The following is a 19,313-nucleotide window of genomic DNA, read 5'->3' on the forward strand; positions in this document are numbered from 1 at the left end:
CTCGGAGATCACGGCGGAGCCGTTGGGGGTGAACAGCAGACTATCGTGTGTTCAAATTATAGCCTTCGGCACCCTCTGTAAGAAAACCTCTCAAGTATAATGGAAAAAGAATTATTCCCCCAAGATACATCACATTAACATCGTGTAACACTGACTTTAGTCTTGATGATGGTCTTAATTTGGCGTGGACAAGAGTTCACAGATTTCTTCAGGTGTGATATACATGGCTGAAGTCACACGTTGGTGATTCGGTACCGAAGAGTTCTCAAACTGCCAATATGTCGATCCTCACGCTACACCTGCTGTTCCGGTAGTTGAAGATATGTTATATACGATTAAAATCGGCTGACTGAGTAGGTCTGAGTGTTCATCAAACGAGGAATGGTTTCACGCAGCTCTGTCAACACGGTTTTTGTCATCTTGCAGGGCGGGAGTATCTATAGAACATTCGTCAAAAATATGTAGAAGTGCTGCACTTCGTCACCGATAATACTGAAATAAGTGTCCGGAATTATGCTTACGGTAACCTGAATAAGTGGGTATTAGTGATGGTACGAAAAACACCGTTCTCCCCCCTCCCCCCAGAGCAACACAGTGCCGCCTATAGCTGAAAAACACTATAGATACACCGTGTGTTAAATTACTCATTTGATCGTCGGCGCACTTTACGCTTTGCATCGTTTGAACGGAGGCAAAATCGCGACTCGTCGGACCACGCTACACACATCCATTCGGCTTCCTTCTAGTTTCTGTGTAGTTTGAGCCACCGCTTTGAGCAACGTTCCTTTGCTCGGTACCCGCTAACAAAAGTACATCGCATTCAGCTCACTTCACAATATTCGCTCGGAACCTGGATGACATGGACCAAAATTCAGTGGCAGCAGCAGTTCCTGTTCGATTTGAATCCGATTGTCCCAGGCGAGGAGTGACAGTCGTCTCCGTTTCCTGTCGATTAGGACCTTTTTACTCCCACTGTTAAAGCCAGTGTTAGACAATTACTTTTAAACACGTTGGACAGTTCGCACTGATACACCAACAAATCGGGAAACTTCATCAATCGTGTGGTTGTGAGCACGTCCAAACACGATAGCTCATTTCGAGAAAATGACACGTTGTTTTGCAATTCAGTGAGTGACTTACGTTCTTACATTTTTTGTGTTTCATAGTATGATCGCAAGAACATTTTACGGTGGTTATCTTCGGACTGTCAACTGAGGAGAGGAGACATTGACTCATTGTATAAACTATAAAATCTGCCAAGCAACTTTATGTAATGATAGAGAATAAAATCATGATTTTATTCTTTATTATCATTACGTACATAGTTATTAGGTAGGTTTTATTAATTAAATAGTGATTTTTTCCAGTTTTATATCGGTTGACAGTGTGAAGACGACTACTGGCTGTTTGGACCTTGTTACGGCGGTGTGAAATTCTGCTATAGTTGTGCCCAAAAGTATATAAAAATAAAAGACATAGCTTCCCTCAGCCATTTTAACACGTCTCAACATCGATCCTTCTTACTGCGTTGATTATACATTATTGAGTGGCACGTGCTTACATTTCACTCCCAAGACTTTCGGTGACGATAAGGATGTCTCAAGACTGCCTGGTAACAGTTATACACCATTTACAGCTCTCCAAAGCGATGAGTGTGCTATTTTAAAGATGTGACTAACATTTCGTCCTGTTGGCTTGTTGGCTGAGTACGTGAAGTTAACGTCGAAATTGGTTTTCAGAGTCACAAGAACTAGTGTGAAATATGCAAAAGTCAAAGAAATCAGGTTCTTGTTATACTGCTGTAAATCAAAATTCAAATTTAATAAATCTTTATTTTACTCCATTTTCCAATTTGTTCTCCTGGTTTCATATAAAAATCATTACAACTTCTTGTGCCTTAAGGATTTAACGATTCTAATTCAAACAAATTTTGCTATGAGCACTCCACGACCTCTGCACAAGAACTCTATTTCCATGAGATCTTCACAAGATCTCCACCTTAGAACTTTATTGCACTGAAACTCGTCTGCCAATGATGGACCCAAAGAACCAAAGTGGATACAAATCGAAGTTTTGTAGCAAAGCTAATATACAAAATACTTTGGTTTTTATTACAGTTTTTTTAAGAAGCTACCAGTGAATTATTTTATTCAAATTTCCAATTGATATTCTTGGTTTTATTTTTAGAGGTTTTGTTTTGCTGAACATCGTAATTGTGAAGAATCACATATATTCCAAATATCAGAATAATGGTAGTCACAAAGGCTTCAATTAAATGTTTGGCGTTAAGGAACAGAATAGCCGATCTCTGTCTTTTAACATATAACGAAAAGAGTATATTTTCAATTAATATTTCATTAGAGAACTTTCTGATTTACAAATGAAACATTCTTTTAAATTTGTGCACAGTGTAGAGTAATTCCAATTGAATGAGGTTGAATTACAGTGCAGGACCCAAGTGTTGTATATAGGACACAGTTTTACTGTTTATAAGCCTATCATACATATCGTCAGAACATCGACAGACTATCTTAACTTATACGATCTACTGTGTGTAGAGTAATAAAACTACCACACAGGATACTGTAGACTTACATAAGTAAGTGTAGACTACGGCAGTATTCGCAGTAACTTTGGCCAGTTAAGGTCTAACTACATTACCTGTCCATTACGTTTGTTGCATCACCTACTGGCCGTTACCTCATTTCGATCGCTTTATTTGCATATGCGATCAGTGTCTTATTAGATTCCACTAGAAACTGGAAGTGATGAATTGCCTAGAAACTGCGTGTAGATATATAAATGGCCGCGTAACCTATGGAATATTTTTGTTCTACATAGTTATCTTCCTGTCTGTTATTCAAAAATGAACAGTGTTTATAGCAAAATTGCAGTTACATTGTTTAGTTTGAGCAACGGCCTTGCTGCAGTGGATACACCGGTTCCCGTGAGATCACCGAAGTTAAGCGCTGTCGGGCGAGGTCGGCACTTGGATGGGTGACCATTCAGGCTTCCATGTGCTGTTGCCATTTTTCGGGGTGCACTCAGCCTCGTCATGCCAATTGAGGAGCTACTCGACCGAATAGTAGCGGCTTCGGTCAACAATACCATCTTCCGACCGGAAGAGTGGTGTACTGACCCCACGCCCCTCCTATCCGCATCCTCCACAGAGGACACGGCGGTCAGATGGTCCCGGTAGGCCACTCGTAGCCTGAAAACTGAGTGCATTGTTTAGTTCAAGTTTTGTTCGGAAACTAGTCATTTTTAATGTGAAACAGAGGGATGTTGTAGCAAAAATAATAATAAAAAAATACAGATGTGTCATACAGCGCTAGAGAATGCAATTTCCTCAAAAAAAGGCAAAATTTAAAATATATGAAACATCGAGTCAATACTTCGTCGAGCGTATAGAAAACATATTTCTTTCGCACTTATCAGTTGTAACAGGAAACTCTTACCTTCGATCATGATGAAAAACGTTCTATTGAGCAAAAAATAACAGTAGTTACGTTTTTTTTAGCTTGGGCACGTAAACTGCACTTGCATCAAAACTAATTGTTTTGGTTAAATAAAATAGCATCAGTTAAACGAGCAGCTCGTGTTTTTACTTATAAAATGCAATTTATATTTTGTAAGGCTTTTTAAATACACATTGAACTAACACTGAACGATGTGCGGTTGTAATTATATGCAAAACTAAGAAACAAACAAAAAACAGTTACTCTCTCACATTTTCATTTATGTTTCTTTTCCTATCAGTGCTACCAGTACTACCGCGGAATCCAACAATTTCTTAAGTCATCTATGTAATGTACCAATACTACCGAAACATAGTTTTGGTAGAGCACAATATTCTCTAGTTAACTATCGGATGTACATAATTCTGTTACAAGCACAGGTTCGGACATAGAAAGGTTTCCGACGAAAATTGGCTTTTCAAGGAACCATCCCGGCATTTCCCTTTCACAAATTAGGGAAACTATCCAATTCCTAAATTTGAATGGTCGGCTGCGATACAAACGCTGTGTTCTCGATAACCAGTGCAGGGATTTATCATTGCGACATTCCGCTAGCTGATTATTCTTCAGAAGAAAATGAAGGAATGGATGATGATGTTTTAATTCCTTGATGACGATGAAGTCATTATGGACTAAGCACTAGCTTGAATTATGTAAGGACAGGATAAGAAATCGATTGAGTGCTTTTACCGGGTACCGACTTTGTCTTCAGTGTATGGTCGGGCAGGAACCTAGGAATTAGTTCTCACGAATTCAGGTTAAATGGCTTAACCATTGGTTTGGCTTCACTGACCATTCAGGGTCTGGGGGAAATCGGCCGCGTCTAAGTTAAAGTAAATACGCCGGCATTCGCCTTAAGGATTGCAGGAAATTGTTAGAAGCATAGCAGAATGCTCAGGCTGGAATTTGAACCCCCTCCTTGAAATATAAGGCCAGTGTCCCAATGCGTGGCGACGTATTGCCTCTCCAGCCAAAAACATCCAATCAAGGCGGTGAAAAAATTTTGGCACCAGGATCTGGCCGGTACTGTTCTGGGTGCGCTGACTGCTGTCGCTTCGCAGCAGCATTGTTCAGCCGCTTCAGGAGTATGGTTAGTCTTAGTGTTTTACTGTCCCTGTTAGTGCATATCGATAAAGGAAATATCGCACTAGACTAATATGGGATCATTATATCGAATGGACAAGTAAATTCCCTCTTTTAAAATCGTTCTATTTGTAACGGTAGAAAACTGACGTATACATAACGGAAGTCTCTGCTAAGAGCCTTGAGCCACATACCTTCATCAGGTATTTGCAATTTCGTATCTGCAGTATGTAGCTGGAGTCAGCACAGATACCGCTCATCACCTCTGGCATGCCCTAGCGTCGTGATTCCCCCAAAATCGCTTCAGGCAAATACCGGGATAGTTCCTTTGAAAGGACACGGCCGATTTCCTTCACCATCCTTCCCTAATCAGATGAGACCGATGACCTCGCAGTTTGGTCTCCTCCCCCCAAATCAACCAGACCCAACCCTAGTGTCGATGGAAATCGTAAGTTTGTGTCCTGTTACAAACAATATGATTCGTAAAGCGTAATTTTACGCACCCATTCGACAGAGCGGTCCCAGATTAGTCTAGTGTGATAATTGTTTTATCGATGTGTGTTAATAAGGACAATAAAACAGGAAGAATAAATAATACTCCAGCAGCGACTGAGCAGAGCTGCTGCAGGGCGGTAGTGGTCGACGCGGCCAAGGTGATGACTGTCAGATTCTGTTACTTTACACGACCTTGATTCGGACTGAATGTTTTGGGCTGGAGCAGCAGTGCACTACCACGCACTGCTGACGGAGGCTATCAACAAGGACAAAAATATTCGTTACCTGTAGAAGTGATTACAGAGAGGTTCCAGAATTATACTCATTTATGAACGTAAAAAACTTTGAAAGTAATACTTGGAAGGAAACGTTTGCAGCAGCTAGAAATAAACAGTACATTCCGAATGAGCGTAATAGTATACTGGAAAGGTAGCCTGAGAAACAACGGTAGCGGCATAATTCTCCATGTAAAAAGTTCAATAATTTCACATGAGAATAATGCTGAGTCAAAATATGTGATAATATGGATGAGCGTAACATGAGAAGTGAGTTAACACTGAGAATTGCAAGTTTGAATCAGCTACCGAAATCAAGGCTCAGAGTAGTAGAATAGCCTGGTAGAGCTTGGAAAAGGTTGTGCATCAATTCCCTGATCATGTTAAGAAAACTTAAAAGTGTGAGGAGGATCCATTTTGCAATCTGTGGCATGAAAGATGTTTTCCCAGCGGGATACATTGACAAACTGTTATGAAACAGTGCACAAAACATCCAAAGATTGCCTTAAATTGGCAGCTAAAACCGGTGGGGTGTTTAAAAAGCGCTGCAAGCAGCCAAAAGCAGATATTTAGCTCTAATATTAACATTTGCAAAAATTCGAACTATTCTAGTCTCGACAACTAAACTTACATATACAGTTCAAAACCGACCTATAATATAGGACATTCATCGACAGAAAAATAGCTGTCTACATGATTGTATACATGCCCTTATCATTATTTAGTCTATAACCATCGTCCTTACGTGAAATATATGATAATGCCAGCAAAATCGTGAGAAAATCACGGTGTATAAAATTTTCAGACAGCTTACGGGAATGCAGCCGGATGACCTCTTCATCAACCACCGACATTTCAATAGGTGACCACCCCGTAATTTGCGAGGGATGAATACAACGAGCAAGCGCTGTGCAAGGAAGTTTAAACTTACTGTAGGTGGGTTATGCCAAACAGGAACCATAATTCAACATATGCAGAAAGGTAACACACACATCGTAAATAAGTAGCGCTACGCCAATACCGAGGGTTACCAGTGTCAGATGTTATCAATAGTGTATGTTAGCTATCAGCGGGTGAGCAAGTAAATTTAACGTCTGTCGTTTGAGCAGGGGGAGGAGGGATCCCAAGCAGAACTTAAGCAGAAACTCTCGTCTCTGTATTGTCAGTTCTAATTTAATCTCAACGGCTTCCTTAATAACACTATCCTACTAGCTGGAAGTGCACGTCAAAATCTCTACCTTGTTACCCTCCATAGGATGACCAGTTGCAAGGCAATGTACTGTAGTGGACCCGTTTCGCTGCTTCTTACTAGTGAATCCGCACGTCCTGCTACCCTTGCAAGCCTACTGCAGATTCATCCTTCAACACGCCCTACGCTTTTCACCACTGTCGACGCCGCTACACTGGTAACTGTGGTGCTTTCTCTCTAGGTGGTACACTGTTACTCTGACTGCCTCAAAAAATCAACAGTTACTGACAAAAATCTATCGGGAACATCTATAGTAGGACATTAGGTACTTTAGTAAATCATTGTAAATGGTGTAATATGCGTCATGGGAGAATTTATTTCATTCATTAAGTACCTTATCTGATTCTTTTCTTTTCACGGAATATATTTCTAATTCTTTAAGTACATCCAGGATTCCTGAATATGCATACTGAGGCTAATTCCTACAACTTTATGATTGTGCGTAAGTAAATGCGTATCTGAAGCATTTTTATTCAGTCTGTAAGAGTGCTCGCTGAACGATTTCTTTAACGTACTGCCAGTTAGGTCCGATTCCGTCTCTAATGACTAAGCATTTGCAAAAAATCGAACTATTCTAATGGGACGTTAAACGCTAACCTTTCTTCCCTCCACTTGGCCTAATGTAAATACAGGGTGTTTCAAAAATGACCGGTATATTTGAAGCGGCAATAAAAACTAAATGAGCAGCGATAGAAATACACTGTTTGTTGCAAAATGCTTGGGACAACAGTACATTTTCAGGCGGACAAACTTTCGAAATTACAGTAGTTACAATTTTCAACAACAGATGGCGCTACAAGTGATGTGAAAGATATAGAAGACAACGCAGTCTGTGGGTGCGCCATTCTGTACGTCGCCTTTCTGCTGTAAGCGTGTGCTGTTCAAAACGTGCAAGTATGCTGTGGACAACATGGTTTATTCCTTAGAACAGAGGATTTTTCTGGTGTTGGAATTCCACCGCCTAGAACACAGTGTTGTTGCAACAAGACGAAGTTTTCAACGGAGGTTTAATGTAACCAAAGGACCGAAAAGCGATACAATAAAGGATCTGTTTGAAAAATTTCAACGGACTGGGAACGTGACGGATGAACGTGCTGGAAAGCTAGGGCGACCGCGTGCGGCAACCACAGAGGGCAACGTGCAGCTGGTGCAGCAGGTGATCCAACAGCGGCCTCGGGTTTCCGTTCGCCGTGTTGCAGCTGCGGTCCAAATGACGCCAACGTCCACGTATCGTCTCATGCGCCAGAGTTGACACTTCTATCCATACAAAATTCAAACGCGGCAACCCCTCAGCGCCGCTACCATTCCTGCACGAGAGACATTCGCTAACGATATAGTGCACAGGATTGATGACGGCGATATGCATGTGGGCAGCATTTGGTTTACTGACGAAGCTTCTTTTTACCTGGACGGCTTCGTCAATAAACAGAACTGGCGCATATGGGGAACCGAAAAGCCCCATGTTGCAGTCCCATCGTCCCTGCATCCTCAAAAAGTACTGGTCTGGACCGCAATTTCTTCCAAAGGAATCATTGGCCCATTTTTCAAATCCGCATCACGCTATCTGGACATTTTTCGTGAATTTGTGGCGCTACAAACTGCCTTAGACGACACTGCGAACACCTCGTGGTTTATGCAATATGGTGCCCGGTCACATCGCACGGCCGACGTCTTTAATTTCCTGAATGAATATTTCGATGATCGTGTGATTGCTTTGGGCTATCCGAAACATACAGGAGGCGGCGTGGATTGGCCTCCCTATTCGCCAGACGTGAACCCCTGTGACTTCTTTCTGTGGGGACACTTGAAAGACCAGGTGTACCGCCAGAATCCAGAAACAATTGAACAGCTGAAGCAGTACATCTCATGTGCATGTGAAGCCATTCCGCCAGACATGTTGTCAAAGGTTTCGGGTAATTTCATTCAGAGACTACGCCATATTATTGCTACGCATGGTGGATATGTGGAAAATATCGTACTATAGAGTTTCCCAGACCGCAGCGCCATCTGTTGTTGACAATTGTAACTACTGTAATTTCGAAAGTTTGTCTGCCTGAAAATGTACTGTTGTCCCAAGCATATTGCGACAAACGGTGTATTTCTATCGCTGCTCGTTTAGTTTGTATTGCTCTTTCAAATATACCGGTCATTTTTGAAACATCCTGTATCTGTTCTTACTATGTGACGCATTGCGCCACTTTCCGTGTCTGAAAGAGGTGTTAGTTTAGTAGACAATGTTCATATTTCCAGATTTTCACTCTGCAGAGGAGTGTGCGCTGATATGAAACTTTCAGGCAGATTAAAACTGCGTGCCGGACCGAGACTCGCAATCGGGACCTCATTCTGGAAACATCTCCCAGGCTGTGGCTAAGCCATGTCTCCGCGATATCCTTTCTTTCAGGAGTGCTAGTTCTGCAAGGTTCGCAGGAGAGCTTCTGTAAAGTTTGGAAGGTAGGAGACGAGGTACTGGCAGAAGTAAAGCTGTGAGGACGGGGCGTGACTCTTGCTTGGGTAGCTCAGTGGTAGAGCACTTGTCCGCGAAAGGCAAAGGTCCCGAGTTCGAGTCTCGGTTCGGCACACAGTTTTAATTTGCCAGGAAGTTTCAGTGTTCATATTTGCTGGAATGAAATCGTGCTCATTTCTCCGAGGCTAAATCTACGTCAGTATTTCGACAGACATCCGGTATATGACGGAGGATGCTTGCGATATCATTATCATTTTCCCTTCAGTATTCCATTCGCAATATACCATTACACTGAAATAAGTCAATTTTTTATTTCTTTGTTTTCTGTGTTCACTGTTTTTCTGCTTGAGTTTATTGATATGCCTTTCACAATTTACTTTTTATACTAATTTGTTCCATCTGTTTGTTCGAAAATTCTAATTTCTTTCGTAACTTCATCCTCTGGTATCGGAAAGGTTAGCAGCCCCACAACACAGAATGGAAAAAATCTTCTTTTTACCTATTCATAAGGCCTGAAAAGTGATGGATGATTGTATCGATGTATGTTGACTTCCTTAAAATGGCAAAGTTATGCTTCCTATTAACTAGAGAAATGGTCAAGTTTAAATATAACAGGGTCCTGTTTTCTTCCAGCAGGAAGTAAATTTGCATATCGCCCATGTCAGTAGCTACCTGCCTAATGCATGCCTCCTCTCTCCGATAAAAGAGATTGCACCATTCACATCAATTTTATAGTATAAAATTCTATTTTTAATTAATTTACATTCGTTAAATAATTGTCTCGAGACAGTTAAAAAAGTTCAGCGATGGTGCCATCTAGTTTTTTTTAGCACTGAAAGGTTTTCCCTTGCTGGTATGTCTTGTTATTATAAGTAAAGTGGTTAAAGACAGCCACTACATCCAGGAAGTCAATTGATTCTGCAGTATCACCCTTATAGTCTATATTATACTTAAACACATTAGTTATAGTTAATAGCACGTTGGTACACAGGTTCATAGCGTCTAAGTCAGGCACGATAGTATCTGGTGGGACACTGACATCTTTATTCTCTTTCACGAGTTCATCACAGTTTCTTATACAGACTGAATCAGGAAATGTGTGTAAGTTTATTAGGTTCTCTGTTGATGCGGTACATTAGGCAAGTTATATTATTCTCTGTGGATTGAAAACTTCTATTATGTTTACCTACTTTGCTTTGGGAGCATAACTTCGTAAGGGAGGGACTCATTACTGTAAGATACACTTTATCTATAAAGAAAGACTGATTGATTAATCATGGCTACATAATAACTGTTTGTTATTAATATCAAATAATGCCACCTACAACTGAGCAATTCTCTCTTTAATCTGTTTGTTACCCTTATATGTTTAAGACTTGGACTACACCGTCCAGCAATGAAGAACATAAGCAAGAAGATTAGCATTGGTTTCAGATCGAGAACAGATAACTCAGGGTAAGCATTGTCAGTTTAAAATGTACTTTCTAGACACTTTCCTTAAATGACAAAAAAAACTTAACCTGGATAGTCAGAGCGGACTTTGAAAATACTCCTCCGAAAAATTAAACATTTCATGAAAATATAAGAAAAGTTAGTCATTTCAGAAAGACAAGAAAATTACTAGTTATCGAAGTAGCACAGGCAGTCATTGATCATTAAGACAGTAAAATAAGTTGTCACTTAAAGCACTAACCATAATACGGCCAAATCTCAGTTATTACTTGAATACAATAAATCATTTATAATTTAGAAATAAAGAAGACAGATACCCTTCAAGTGAATATGGCATCTTCGTTTCGGAACCGTACAGTATGACCTCCTTTCTACACTGGGCTGTATCATAGCACTAAATTACTTCCAGCTCTTAGTCATCCACCATTTTAATTATTTATTTCATGTAATTAGTGCTGTAGTAGTTTCGTTATGATGGGCTGCTGTAGCTGTTCGTCCGTCCGTCCGTCCGCCTGCCTGCTCGCTGTCCATCGCCGTCGTCGTAACCGCCGCCGCCGCCGCTGCTGCCTGCTGTCCGTCCGTTTGTTCGTCGCTGACCATCGCCGCCGCCGCCGCCGCCGCCGCCGCCGCCGCCTGCTGCCCGTCCGTCTGTCTGTCGCCGTTCGTCTGCTATGAGTACTCCCACCTCCACTGTCATCTACACCTCCCCCTCCCCCTCTCCCACAATCACTTCCTTGAGTGCCGCCCCTGGCCTCCCTCCTTACACCTCCCCTCCCATTCCCCCACTTACCGATCCCCCTATCTCCTCCCTGCTGTATACCCACACCTCTACACCCTTCCTCCAGCCTCTACACGCTCAACAGCTCCCACTACTGCCCCGCACACACGTACGCCACTGTTGCCGCCTCTGCTGCCGACCCTCAGGTGGTCGGCTGCCCCTCTCACACCCACCTCGTCACTTCATCATCTGCATCTCCCGCATGCATCACGTCGCGCCGAGCCACCATCGCCACCACTGAACCGGCCGCTTCTCCCGGCGCCTCCACTACGCCACAGGGTCTGCCACCCGCCACCTCCTTCTCCTCCCTGTCCCTCTCCCCTCCTCCCAGCCACCAGTCTCCAAAAAACCCCAAAAGTGCGTCATTACCGACTTTGCTCCCGGCACTTGCCACAAAAAATAAACACCACCTCCCCCTCCTCCTGCCATCTCCATGGACACCACCCCTCCTCCTGCCACCCATACCCCGGCCCCCACCCCCCACACCTTTGTCCTGTCAAGTCCCAATCCTAAGTTCCTCGACGCTCGTACCCTCACCATGGAGATACAGAAGTACTTACCTGGTGCTCCCATCTCCCAACTCATTCCCCGCAGGGACTCAGTCCTTATCAAGTCCCCGTACCCATTCTTTCACACAGACCTCCTGCGAAAACTCCCACGAGTTATGTTTGGCCCCCACGCCTCTCTGACATCCTTCCTTTCCACTACCACTTCTCGCCAGCCCCAGCCTCCCCGTCGCCCCCCCCCTCCCCCCCACCTACACCGCTGTGATCACCAAGCTCAGCCCAGTGATCACAGAGGATTAAGAGTTGGCAGAAGTGAACTCCCACCCAGACTTGGTAATCCACTCTGCCCGCCGTATCCACAACGCCTCTGGCCCCACCTACCTCATGCAGGTATTCTCTGAGTCTGCCCCATCCATTGACCATCTCCTCACCCAGGGTGCCCTGATATACCACCGCCGCCACCCTGTTGAATCCTCCAAATCCCCTCCACAATCCTACTGTTGCCAGCAGTGTCTGATGTACAATGACCACCTTACTCCCAACTGCAACCCCCCCCCCCACCTGTCCCCATTCCAAGGCCTCCCACTTTGTTAAGAACTGCCCCAACCTCGCTGCTTCTCCTTCCTGTAAGACCTGCAATGGCCCTCATCCCACATACTCCCACAAGTGTAAAGCTAAACCGTCTTCAGTTACCCCTGAGCTTACAGTCCCAGTTCATCCTGTCGATCCCCCTGTCCATCCCAACAATTCCCTCCATCAAGCCCTCACGGCCGAGGAAATCACCCAGTTCCTTACCATTTTCCTCCAAAACATTCACTCTCTTCAACGCCCTCACACCTTCCAACAAATCTGCATTGCCGCTTCCTCCGTTTTCCACCTGAACACCTTCGCCACTTACTCCCACAACCAAGCCCACTTCACCTTCACCTGCCTCGACACCCTAGTTTGTCTCTTCCCTTCCCTCTATTCCACCCCTCCTTCCTGCCATGGTTCAGCATGAGTATTGCACGCTCTTCCAGAACATTCGCTCCTTCCACTTCAATAAATACCTCCTCATGAACACCCTCTCCCACCACCAGGTCGACACCTTCCTCTTGAACGAAACCTTTCTCCAGCCCTACCATTCTATCCACACCTTTCCCTATATCCTCCACCGCACTGACACTCCTGGTCCTCGTGCACAGGGTGGTGTCGCGATTCGCCACCTTAAGCATATCCCTGTCCCGACAACCTCTCCTCAATGATCCCACTGAACACCTTATGCTTAGCGTCTTCTTCCCCTCCCTCACCATTACCTGTGCCACCAACTATGTCCGCTCCACTGCTCCTCTTCCTTATGACTTCATCTAGCACATGGACCGCATCTTCTCCACCTATGTGATTGCCACCGACCTCAACATCCATGGACGAACTCCTGCTGCCCTTTGGCGGTGGTATCAGTTCCTTTCCACAATCCAAAGTGACCTTGTTACCCTTCCCAGCACACCCGACCCGATCTTGTCATTGCCTCCACCAACCTCCTTGGGCGTATCGCTGTCGCTGCCGTTGACCCCATAGGTAGCGATCACCTCCCTGTGCTTCTCACCATAACGTCTGCTCACCGCCCCCCTCCGGCCCCGTACCCTGCACCCCCTCTCAAGGTCGTCCATTACTATCACCGTGCCAACTGGGATGCCTACCGGGACTCCATCTCCACCCAGGTCCAAAGCCACCCTCTTACCTATCGCCATCCTGACGACATCATCCACGCCTCATCCTTCCTTCGGAAGGTCATTACTGACGCCGTGGAGGCCTATGTTGATACTAAATCATCCACCCACACTGTCCCACTCTCATTCTGTGGGCTGTCCTCCTCCTCTGTGAATCCCACCGCCTCTATTGCTCCTTCCTGTGCACTCGTGACAGGGATACACTCCAACGCCACCAGCAAATATAGCGACACATACGGAACCTTATTACAGCAACGAAACGCCGAGACTGGCGCCAGACCTGCACACAAGTCAACGCCATCCTCCCTATCAACTGCTCCAAGTACTGGTTAGCCTTCCATTGCCTTACTGGTTCCCTTTCCGCTCCCCACTACCCCCTTCTCCATAACAATCGTCCCCTTTCTGACAACCTCAGTAAGGCCAATCACTTTGCTTCCCACCTTTCCGAGGTCTTCTCCATCCCTGATGATCCCCACTTTGATTATTCTCTTTTCCCCAAGATCATGAAACGTGCCGATACCTCGGTCGCACCACTTGCTCCTAGTCTCCAGTACTTGGGGCAGTTGACCCCCTCCGACATAAACACTCCCATCACAGCACAAGACATTAAACTTATCCTCTTGTCCAAATGCAACACGGCCCCTGGTCATGACTGTGTCACCTACCGTCACCTTCGAGAAAGCCCCTATTCCTTCCTGACTGTCCTTGCCCATCTCTATAATGTCATCCTCTCTAGTGGTTTCTACCGTGACCTGTGGAAGACCTCACACGTCCTCTTATTCCTCAAACCCAACAAACCCCCTTCTTCTACCGCTTCCTATCGTCCCATCTGCCTCACCTCCATCTTCAGTAAGGTCTTTGAATCCATCCTCTCCTACCGTATCCATCAGCACCTTACTCAACACCACCTCCTCCCCCTTACCTAGTGTGGCTTCCAACCCTCCTTCTCTGCTGAAGACCAACTCCTCAACCTCGTACACCTTCTGTCCCTCTAGCTCAACTCCCATCGCTCCGCCATTTTTGTTTCCCTTGACCTCCAAAATGCCTATGACTGTGTATGGCATCCCAGTCTCCTCTTTAAACTCCAAACCTACGCCCTGCCTATCAATTTCGTCAGTCTGGTCGCCTCCTTCCTCTCACACCGGCCTTCCTATGTCAACATTCACAACACCAACTCCCATATCTTTTATCCCACAGCTGGCGTCCCCCAGGGTTCAGTCCTCTCCCCTCTCCTTTATCTCTTGTATATGGCTGATATGCCCAAGCCACCACCACCAGGCGACCAGTATGCTGATGACACCGCCTTCCTGGCTCTCTATCCTACCCTTCAACGGTCCCAACATACCCTCCAAACCCGCCTTAACAGCTTCACTACTTGGTGTAACCAGTGGTTCCTTCATCTTAACCCCTCCAAAACCCAGGCACTCATCATAGGCCGCACCACTCGCTCCTTTCGCCTCCATGATATCTACCTGACCCTTTATGGTCGTCCCATCCATCTCACCCCCACCCTGAAATACCTTGGCCTCACCCTCGACTGACATCTCACCTGGACCCCTCATCTCCAGACCGTCCAGCAAAAAGCCCATTCCTGCCTCCGCCTTCTGAAACTTCTGTCTGGCCGGAGATGGGGATTTGCATCCTCCTATCATAATCCACACCTACAAATCCCTCATCAGTCCTAACCTCTGTTATGCCAGCGTTGCCTGGATCTCTGCCTCCACCCGCTTTTACAAGGCTCTCCAAATCCTTGAATCCCATGCACTCCGCCTTGCCTTTCGTATCCACCTTCCTTCCCCCACACGGCTCCTGTATGAACTGATCCCCTACCCCTACCTCCTCCTGCTCCTCCAACATCTCCAGCATCCTTTACATTGTCCGCAGGCTTGATCCCCCCCACCCTCTGGTTTCCTCCTTCCTCTCCTCCCCCCGCCCGTTGGCGCGCCTGTATCACTGTATCCCTCCCTCTCTCCACCTCCTCACCCTCCATCTCCTTCATCAGGGCAATTGGGCAATTTCCAACACCTCCCCATCCAGAATGATGAACTTTGCCGTGACATCTACCCTTTCTTCCAACTATAACCTGGCCTTGTCCCCCCCTCCCCAAGGGGCCCTTTTTCCTCTCCCCTCCTTCTCCCAGAGCGAATTGTCCTCCTTCCCCCCTGAGACCCTGCACCCCATACTTGCCTCTTTCCTCCCCACATCCCTCCCTACCTGGCCCTCTTCAGGGCGCCCCCCGCTCATCTCCCCCCTCTCTTCCCCTCTCTCCCTTCTTCCGGTCTCCCTCATCTCCTTGTGCCTGGCAGATCCTCTGTTTGGACCATCGCCCATGTGCCACATCAGTGTTGTGTTTAGTGCTGTTTCTCCTTTGCGTCAAGAGGTGTGATTTTAATTGTGTACTGCCTTGAGGTTCGCTGCCAGTGTTTGTTCTGTGCTACGCCATCCATCGATACCTTTTATGCTCCAGTCATGTGTGGCTTTTTGTGTGTGCTACTCTTAAACAGTTTCTTATCTCCATTGTACAGTCATCCCGTTTTTTGTCTATTGCCTTCCATGATGTTCCCCCTTCTTTTTATATCTATGTTCACCATATTCTCTCCTTTATTATTTTTAAATGTCTTCTATTGTTTGTTCTATGTCTTTCGGCTGAAGAGCAGCGCATATGCTGCTGCCAGTCCGCCCCGATGGGGAATTGAAATACAATAAAGAAAAAAAAAAACAAAAGACTAATGCAAACATTTTTCTGCAGAGGTCGCCTCACAGATGCAGTGAACGTTGGAGTACTCCGCCGGCCTCTGCTGTCTTTATAAGGCCAGCGCAGTGGCAGTACAGCCAGTTCCTTGCTGAACTAGGACCAGCAACGAGGATGGCATCGCTAGAGAATACTCAGTATTGCAGAACACTCAGTATAATGTCCTTTATTGAAACTGAACTACTCTTCTCGAACAATCACTATATACACACAAAAACAAATAACTTGTAGACGACCATTCATCAAGAGCGTTGGTGAGGTCCATCAGATCTGGTCCTAGCTCAGCGAGGAACTGGCTGTACTGCCACTGCGCTGGCCTTATAAAGCCGGTGGAGGCTGGTGGAGTACTCCAACTTTCCTTGTGTCTGTGAGGCGACCTCTGCAGAAAAAGATTTGCATTAGTCTCTAGCAAGTTCTGTTTGTTTTGAAGAATTGTTTTCCTGTTGGTTGCGCCTGAAAGTGCTTGTGTATGTTATATGGTACACAGGGGTGTCACGGGTGTAGTCTACCTGGCAGGGGCCGTATGTGGCAGACATAACAGATAGCATCTGCATTCATGTGCAGTATTTTTTCCCAACCCCTGTAAGTCCCTTTCATGTCTTTCGACTCTAGTAACTGCAGACTGGTTTTTGGTCATTTCATGAAGAACCTTTCACTTCTGGTATTTTATTCCTGCGTCTGCTAGTATTTCAAAGAGTATGTCCAATCAAAATCATCAAAATTTTTCTCTAAAACTACAAATGCTAAGTGTACTGCTACATCATATGGTAAAGGAGATACTGTGGCAATGGTCACTAGATGTACTAACTACATATTCAGCTTCTGCGTACAGTGTATCAATGACACACACGCAAAACATCTGTGCGCCTCACACAACGGATAAAATGTTTAGCACTTCCTACGTGGATCACGCTCAAAGTGATTAAAGCATATGTTTTCCCACATGCTGTTCGGGAGTGGAACAGTGGAGATATTGCATGAAGATAGGTTGATGAACCCTTTACCAGGCACTTAATTGCGAATTGTAGAGTAGTCACATAGATGTAGATGCAACTATGGGAAGTTAATATTTCATGTGCTGTGCCTACTAAGCTTGAAATCCCTACACTGGAAATGATTAGTGGATGGAATCAAATCGAAGCCCCATAGTTGACATCGAAAACGTAGTAATTGAAGTTAGTATGCAAAGTTAATGACATGGTAACCCGCCACAGTGGGTGGCAAAAATATTATAAATGGAGGAGTATGCATCTAGAATGTCATGGCCTAAACTGGGCGCAGGATGTAAATACATGGCTATTCAAAAAGAAGGAACAGATTTGAAACATTTACTGCGTCTCTATTCACTTCCGATGTTACCTGACACCGTTTCAGGACGTTGGATTGGAAGAGGAGCTGGTGCTCCATGGCGCGTGGCCTCTCATGTCTCCAGACCTCACGCCTTGTGACTTTTTCTGTGGGCTTACGTAAAATACCGCGTTTTTTATCCCCATTATGCTTGACGCCCTCGAAAGTCTGCGACATCGTATTTTTGAAGCTGTGAATTCGATAACGAGATACCATTTGCTTCGTGTATGGTAGGAAATGAGCCACCGTTTTCATATTTGTTGTGTAACACACGGTGCGCACACTGAATGCATAAAAAATTGAACTTTTCTCTTTCCAGAAACTTTGATATTGTGTTCCTATCTTTTGTAGTTTGGAAGCAATAAATGTTTGAATACCGTTCCTTCTTTTTGAATAGCCCTGTATCTAGTGTTATCTCAATGGAATGGAATTACGCGGCACATCATTGGGAGCCAAAAATCTATTAAAACAGGAAAAGTGTGTAAAATTATTATATGTATTACTTTCATAAATACAAATATGTCAAGGTCGATTTCACTGAGCGAAGACACGACTCAGAAACTGGGAACGTAGGAGAAGGTTAACCAATTTATCGTAAACCATGATGGAATCTATTGTGAATTCGGGGAAAAGCTACGATAGCAAACAGTGGTTTAATTGCAAACCCATTACAATAGCGTCTTATCGTAAAGTATTATAATAGGTCTCTCTTTCTTTAATTTATCTTTCAGAATAAGGTATAGTGTCAGTTCATCCAGGTGTTCTGAAGTTTCTCTGAGACCCACCATGATCTTAACTGAGATCGCTCTCTACTAGATTTTCTATTTTTATGCAAATAATTCGTGTCAATATTTCGCAACCAATACTTACTAAACGGAGAGTTTACTAATATTCACACCTGTCAAAAGACACGTTCCTTGGACTTGGATTTATTGCATTCCACTTGAAATCTGAGGGTATTGAGTTTGCCTTATGAATCTTGCTCACGAGATGAAAGTATTAGATAACAGCTGACTCTCCCAAGAACCTCAATAATTTTAAAGCAATTTCGTCCACTGCAGGGACCTTGTTTCGTCTTAAGTATTCTGTGCTCTGTCAGATACTTCGAATAACTCCAAAACTGTCATCACATCTTCATTTAATTTCCTTAAAAAGTTACATAGTAGACAAAAATCTTCAGAAAACTCTTCCTAAAACTTATATTCGATGTTAACAAATATCTCTTCTTCAGAAAGGCTTTTATTGCCATTGCCAGATTACACTTTATATACTATCGACTTGGGCCATCATAGATTATTTTTCTGCCCACATAATAAAACGCATTTACTACTTTTAGTGACTTATTTCATCATCTAATTCGCTCAGCATCACTTGATTTAATTCGACTACATTCCATTGTCATTGCTTTGCTTTTGTTAATGTTCATCTTACATATTTTTTTCAAGATAAAGCCCATTCCGTTCAACTGATCTTGCAAGTCCTTAGCTGTCTCTGACAGAATTACAATGTCGTCTCAAACCTCAAAGTTGGTATTTCCTCTCCTTGAATTTTAATAATTGCTTTCCCACATTTTAAATTTGTTTCCTTTACTGCTTAGTCAGTTATATAATCCTTCTATATATTCATTTCAACTTCCTTCTTTTACTTAGCACTGGTTACCATGCTAGCTCGTGATATCCATACAA

The 19,313-nt window shown here is 44.3% G+C and overlaps 1 pseudogene; it reads left to right on the forward strand.

The window, feature by feature from the left end:
* The first annotated feature begins 2,911 nt into the window (after window positions 1–2,911).
* Window positions 2,912–3,029, forward strand: LOC126299673 (5S ribosomal RNA; annotated as a pseudogene).
* Window positions 3,030–19,313: the final 16,284 nt, after the last annotated feature.

The sequence above is a fragment of the Schistocerca gregaria genome, chromosome X (genome assembly GCF_023897955.1).
Source record: "Schistocerca gregaria isolate iqSchGreg1 chromosome X, iqSchGreg1.2, whole genome shotgun sequence".
Lineage (NCBI taxonomy): Eukaryota > Metazoa > Arthropoda > Insecta > Orthoptera > Acrididae > Schistocerca > Schistocerca gregaria.